The following is a 7,195-nucleotide window of genomic DNA, read 5'->3' as shown; positions in this document are numbered from 1 at the left end:
GTAACAGATAATGCTTGAACATAGATTTCCGATCAAACTGATTAAGCTAATTCGCATGACTCTGGATGGGTCAAAATCAAACGTCAAAATAACCGAAATGACATCCAACTCGTTTGTAACGTTAGATGGATTGAAGCGGCGTGACAAAGTCGCTGATCGGTTGTTCAACATAGCGCTCGAGAGTGCGACACGAAAATCTGATATACAAAGGAACGGAACCATCTGCACGATGTTTTTTGACTTCGATGATGACATCGATATCGTTGGTGGTAATCGCAGATCAGTGGAAATGGCACGTTGCCTTTTAACAGGGAGACTGCGATAAACTCTGTCAAGACAAAGTTCAAAGTAAGTACGTAGGTAGTTAATAGAGAACGAGGTAGTTGAAGCGGTGAGAATGGATATGGTACCGTACAGGGTTGTCAACAAAATTAAATATCTCGTGGAATATTAATGACATGTGATAATGATATTATGCGCGAGGTAAAAAGGAATATTGGGGCATCGAATAGGACTTTTTATGATTTACGTAATCAGCTAAAGAATGCTGATACTCCCTGTTGCTCTGACCTGCAATTATGCATGGGATTTGAAGGAAGCAGACTATGGAGTGCTCGGTGTGTTTGAGAAAAGAATTTTGCGTTAAATACTTGGCAGCACATTAGGAAACGGAGAATGGCGCAGATGCGTGAACGGAAAGCTTCACAAAGCACAAAAAATGCTGACACTGGCTGGCTGTGTGCAATTTGGGTAGCCATCCGACCCGCTAATACAACTACTCTTGCACGCAACCTGATTCCTCCTCGGCATTACCTTACGGCATTACTTCGGGAAGATGTTTTTTATGTGCAGAGCACACACTCTATCCAATGACTTAGCAGTTAGTTCTTTTAGTAGGGTTACAGCACCCATTCTTGACACACTACCATCCACACCATCCTCACAACGTGGTAATTTCTGTATGGTATTAGGAAAACTAGCTGTGAGTCGAGAATTAGTGCTCTTCCCCTACGAGGACAATCTTGGCGGTAAATTTCAGAATGTCTAATTTACAGAGCCCTTCGGTTCCATTGTGCCATTTTTTCGTTGAGCTTCCGATTTGTTCGCGAACTACTCGATCTAGTCCCCGACGATGGATCTAGCCTACTCCGACGAAGAGCTCCCCGGCGAGAGAAGTTCGAAAGCGAACCAACCAGCCAGATGCAGAAGCTCAATTCGACGATTCCGGCGGAGTAGGGCATCCGATTTGCTGGAGCCCCGACGCGACTGATGGTATTTCGTCGCTGTCTACTTAGTCTAGTTCCCGGCGGTGGATCTGACTGTACGCTGACGGAGAGTTCCCCGGCAAATGAAGTTCTCCCGATGCTGATTCTTCTTTGGTTTCAGTTCCAAAACTTTTTGAGCCCTTTGGGTCCGTGTCCGGTGCCATTTAGCACCGCAACTTCTTTAAGCCCTTAAGTTCCCTTCTTGTACCATTCAGCACTTTTTCCTTGATGAGCCATTCAGCTCCTCAACTTGTTCACGAACCTCTCGGTCTAGTCCCCGACGATGGACTCCGACAGAGAGTTCCCCGGTAAGAGAAGTTCTCCAGAAACGGAGCTATACGGCTAGGTGCCGAAGTCAGTTCGGCGATTCCGGTCAAGCAGAGCGTCCGGTTCACTGGTGTCCGCAACTGGTGGTGTCTCGTCGTGGTCTACTCAGTCTAGTCCCCAGCGATGAATCTAGCTTACGCTGACAGAGAGTTCCCGAAAGAAGTTCTCCCAATGCAAATTCTTCTTTGGATTTCGCTATATTTCTATCGGAATAATCTGTGTGGTGCCGTGGTTGGTCGCTGGGGATTTGACGACCCATGCTTGGTGCTCTGTTACAGTCTACTCGACTAGTTTTCGGCGGTGGCTCTATCTTATTCCTGCAGAGAGTTCCCTGGGGGTGATTGCTCTCCCGTTGCTCGATGTTCATCACGCCGTTTCCGCTGTAAGACGATCATGATCTACATCATAACTCTACTGACTGCGTTTCACGTCTTTACATCTCTTGTCATTTTGTAGGCTACATTATCCGGGTTGATGCCCTGTCCTCCCGTTTTAAGAAGCTCCTTGCAAACCTCGGACATTCAAAGACCATATGCTTCGGTGTCTCCTCGACGTTCTCACACTCCGGGCACAATGGTGACGTTGCGTACCCGAACCGATGAAGATACATCCTGATGCTGCCGTGGCCCGACAAGAGGCTGTTTCAGGTGGAAGGTGATCTCTCCGTGCTTTTTATTGACCCACGTCGACAGGTTTGGGATGAGCAGGTAGGTCCACTTTCCTTTCTTCATATTGTCCCATTCCTGCTGCCACGCCACCTTCGAATAGATTCTCGTCATATTCCTCACGTTTCTTGCGTTTCATTGATTGTAGCATACTGCCTCCGATGATATTATTCTGTACGCAATCGTACGACCACCAGCCGCAACGTCCTATTCAGCTTTTCGAGGTTCCGCTTAGTTTTCAGCGCTGCACCCCAGGTTGGAACCTCATATCGAAGTATCGATGACGAAACACTTGACTTGGTATAATGAACGTGGTTGTTAAAGCTCCATCGGTCGTCGATTATCATTTCGAATTGCTTCAGTGCACGCTTCGATGCAATCACGTGCCCTTCGACGCTGACGTGTATGCGCTGAACCGCTTTGCTGACCAACAACACATCCGTCTTGTGGTGAGCTATTTGCAGCTTGACCCGTTCATCGAGCTTTCGATCACATCTATTGTATCCGTCACCAACACCTCCACTTCTCCAAGTGTCTCACTAATCACCGTTAGTGCGCGTCGTACGCGAATCGCATGATTTTCACTTTCCCGGGCAGCCGCAGTGGACCGAAAATGGCGCCCTGAGGAACGCCCGCTGCGACTCGCATTGACTTTTGCCCTTCGTTCATCTCGTACAGCAGTACTCTACTCTGGAAGTAGCTCTTCAGGATCTGACTCATTCTTCGGTGCAGTGCTGCGGCATTGGCCTATACGAGGCTGGATGGCCCGGTGCCTTCCCTGACTTTGGTAGCAACACCAGCTTCTGTACCTTCCACATTTCGGGGTAATTTCCATCATCTAAACATTTCTGCAGTAGCATCCTACACATGTCCAGATATGCCGGGATCGCAGCTTTCAGCGCCACGTTTGGTATTTCATCCGGACCGGGGTATTTGCTCTCACTTTTTCGCAGTACGGTGTCGGTGACCAGGTAGTTACATTGTGCTTCCGGAAATGACATTCAACGATTATCTTTAGCTTACCCGGGCATATTTCAGCAGGTGTCGACGGGCCCTCACCTTCGTCATAACGACTCAATACGCGTTCCCCAGGGATTGACGTCTACTTCTCAGCACAGCTACTTATGGCAAACTGGCTTGCTAAGCTTTTTGAAGCGTCTCTAGCCTCTCGAAACGTCGTTTGCGCTGCTCTCTCACTCTTCGATCGTGCTCTCTAAGCCCGCCTTCTGGCTCTATGACAAGCAGCGTGTAGCGTACTGAGCTACTTATTTAAGCAGTAAGCTGCACACCGTCTACTGCATGACTCCAGTTTTCGTGGCATTGTAACGTCACAATCCTTCTTGTTAGATCAGCCCCATCAACATACTTGATTCCTCTCTTCGCCGAAGTGACTCAACAAAGAGGTTTTTGTTAAAGTCTCGTCTTCCACTTTAGCTAGCCGGTCGTCCTTCTCCGTGCTGCAGCAGGTTCCATTGGCCGATGCGGTAGCGAATCGCCTGGTGGTCGCCATGGGGATTCTTCTCGCACACTTCAGTCCATTTTCGCCGTCAGTGAAGGACTACAGAATGTGACAGAATTTCTCTCGGTACCGATGTCCGTTTCGTGAACCAATAAGCTTCCAGTTTTGTCGTGATACCAGTAGCCATTTAGCTGCCAGCTTCGCCGCGATCTACTCGTTGTAGTCCTCGGCGGTAGACCTATCCTCCACAACGAGCCGACCGGTAGGTGTCGAGGTCTGTCGCCAAGTTTCAATACTAGGAAACATTCTCAGAAGATAACTTTTGCAAATGAAAAACTTTAAGAATTTTATTTCAAATATTAGGCATAGTTTTGTTGAACATATTCAATTTTTTCAAATTTTTTCAGAATATTTCAGGGGGGAGGGGGGCGGTTTGTTCCCAACCCCCCTCCTCCCTTCCACTACTACGCCACTGCCAAAAAGTTTCAAGAGAACCTTGGAAAATACTCTTGAGAACCTTCTTAAGTTTGGTTCTCTTTCGTCTTAAAAGGTTGTCTTAAAGCAGCTTTGTAGAGTAATTGGTTTTATGTTCTGTTTTATGAAATTAGCCTTGAAGATATCTACAAGTGTACCACAAAACTGAATTTGTTACTTGGGTTGAGAAATTCATGTTCTTTTTCTGAAAAGCAACATTTCCGTTCTGACAAGCAACATTTTTTTGATTGGTACGTTAAAATTAAAGAAATGTATTGTGAATTTACTTTGCATAATAGGAATAAAAATCGAAAACAATGCAGAGCGTATTAAAATAGTAATCGCTTATAAGTTGGATGCTATTCCAACAAAATATTAAAGATACAATAGATGGTATATACATGTAACTTTTGAATTTATTGAAACCTATAGACGAACTTCGTGCCAAATCGTATTCAGAGTTGGCAGCACCCTCTCAGAATTTAATGTAACTTTCTGTACATGAAGACTTTGTCACTAAAAGCCACTTTGGATATTTTGTTTTTCCAAAAATGAGCTAGACTGTCTTTTGAAAAGGGCAAACTTTTTTGACCATTTTTTTTTTCAAATGGCTATAGTCTAAAAATGACAAATCCTACAAAAAATGTTGTAGGAGTGGTTTTGACAAAATTTGTCAAATTTACGTATAAAAATATTGAAAAAATTCTTCATTGACTCCTAAACTGCAAAAAATCGATTTTAAAAATTTAAAGTCGATTTACCAAAAAAGCCATTTTTGATTTGGATGAAATTTTGTTCTAAGATAGATAATTATGTTCCCTACCTACAGTCAAAAATTCAAGTTTGAGAAAAAAAAGTTATTTGAAAAAAACTTTTCCTTGTCAAAACTGAATTTTTTTCTTCAGTGTATTTTTATTGAAAACTAATAAACAAATGAAAGTCATAAACATCTCAGAATCCAATAAAACTCAGTTTGTGAGAAGATATTGTCAAATTTAGCAACTAAGCAGTTTATTAAGGGCTTAACTATTTTTTCATTTTTCATGAAATCGATTTTTTTTATTACTTTATCTGAAAGTACAACTCCTTGCGAATGTTTTCCCAAATTTTTATAAAGATCCAAGAAATAGATCGAAAGTTACAGCGCTTCCAAGCACGCTTCCTCTACCAAGAGCAGTGGTAATTTAAAATTTTAAACTCGATTATCTCGAAATGTCGTTTTACTAAAAATGGTTTTTCCGTGATCACGATTGCCGAAAAAACTACTCAATCATTTTTTAAAAAAAAATTTTAATTGATCGTAATTAATTCCTTTTTTATTCATAAATTTTTGTTTCATCAATAAGAATTTTTTAATACAATTTTTAGAGCTTAAATAAGCGATTTTTTGCTAAAAACGTTCTCGAATGCAGGAAAAAAATATTATTTATTCAACTAATCATTAAGGTACGAGGAATACTCATATACTAATAGAATTTTTTGAGTTTTGTGATTTTCGATGATCTATTGGTCTCCAATCGTGATCACCGCAATCCTCTTGAATAAAAAAAGGGTTTCGGATAAAAAGCCATAACTCCGCCAAATTTATTTGTATAAACTTATGCTTGTTTATTTTACTGAAAAATGTACTATCAAAATATTATAAGTTTGATGTAATGAAATCATTCCTTTATTTCTATACGTAAATTCAAACTTTCTTGACATTATTATCACTAAAAGGTATGTAACCCCTTAATCAAGAATCCCATTTAAAAGAGTTTATGTCGTTAAACAAATATTCCATTATTACTTTTTTTATTTTCTTGTTTAGTGCTGAGGAAGAATTAGAGAAAGAAATAACCACCACAATATTATGTATTGAATTTTACATAATTATTTATTTATTTTTATATATTACATTTGTCTTAAAACTATTTTCATGCATGCTATTTTGTATTATTTCTATGCAAGGAAAAAAAATTTGGTTCATCTTCTGAATTAGAATACCTTTTCGTCTCTACTTTGCCCCAGGAATAGGTAGAAAACTATGGAATTTTTGAGTTTCAGATATTGTTTTGGCGTTATTATACAGCTCTTAGAGTTCTTCTGACATTTTGTTGTGCTGTTCAGTGAATATGTAGCAGAAAATTAATTTTGTGATATTTTTATCAGTTTGTTCAACTGTCCAGTTAACTCTTGGGGACTTGTTATGATATTTCCATAGCCGCGAGCAAGACTAGCTTTTTTGCCATTCGCTTGAGAATGCCACCAATAGCATCACAGAGTCATTTTCCATGGGATGCTGAAACAAAATGCCATTCTGCGCTTAAGGTTGGAGAGAGAATCGGCAAAAATCAAAAACGAAAAAAGCAGTTTTATTCCACACCGAGTGTTAGATCTTCATAAAAATCAATCAGCAGTACCTACTGTAACATTTTGCATAAGCTGATTAATTTGTATGAAGATCTACAACTCGGTGTGGAAAAAAACTGCTTTTTTCGTTTTCGATTTTGGCCCAGTCTCTCTCCAACCTTAACTCATACTTTGACTGGAATCTACACAAGCTTGCAAATTTTTTCTCATTTTTGTATTGTGCTGCTGCTCCATCAGACATAAAATAAATTTTAGAAAAGTTTGTCAATTGTTTCATAAAATTTATCAGTTTTGAGAGGAATAAATGAACTGCAGTCTTCAAGTCTTCCAGTCTTCTTGTCTTCTAGTCTTTTAGTCTTCCAGTCTTCCGATATCCAGTCTTCATTCAAGTTTGTGAATATGTACCAAATTCGTTGCTGATACTTTTTGCATGAATCAGGCAGCTAGCAGCTGAGAAAATAGTTTCTGAGATGATTGACTTTCATTGGTTTAGTTTTCGATAAAATACACTGAAGAAAAAAAGTTTGGACAAGGTAAAGTTTTTTTCAAAAAACTTGTTTTCCTCAAAAATTTTGACGGTAGGTAGGGGACATAATTATGTATCTTGGAACAATATTTCAACCAAATCAAAAATGGGGCTTTTTGTAAATCGA

Source organism: Topomyia yanbarensis, chromosome 2 (genome assembly GCF_030247195.1).
Source record: "Topomyia yanbarensis strain Yona2022 chromosome 2, ASM3024719v1, whole genome shotgun sequence".
NCBI lineage: Eukaryota > Metazoa > Arthropoda > Insecta > Diptera > Culicidae > Topomyia > Topomyia yanbarensis.
Note: the sequence above shows the minus strand (reverse complement) of the source record.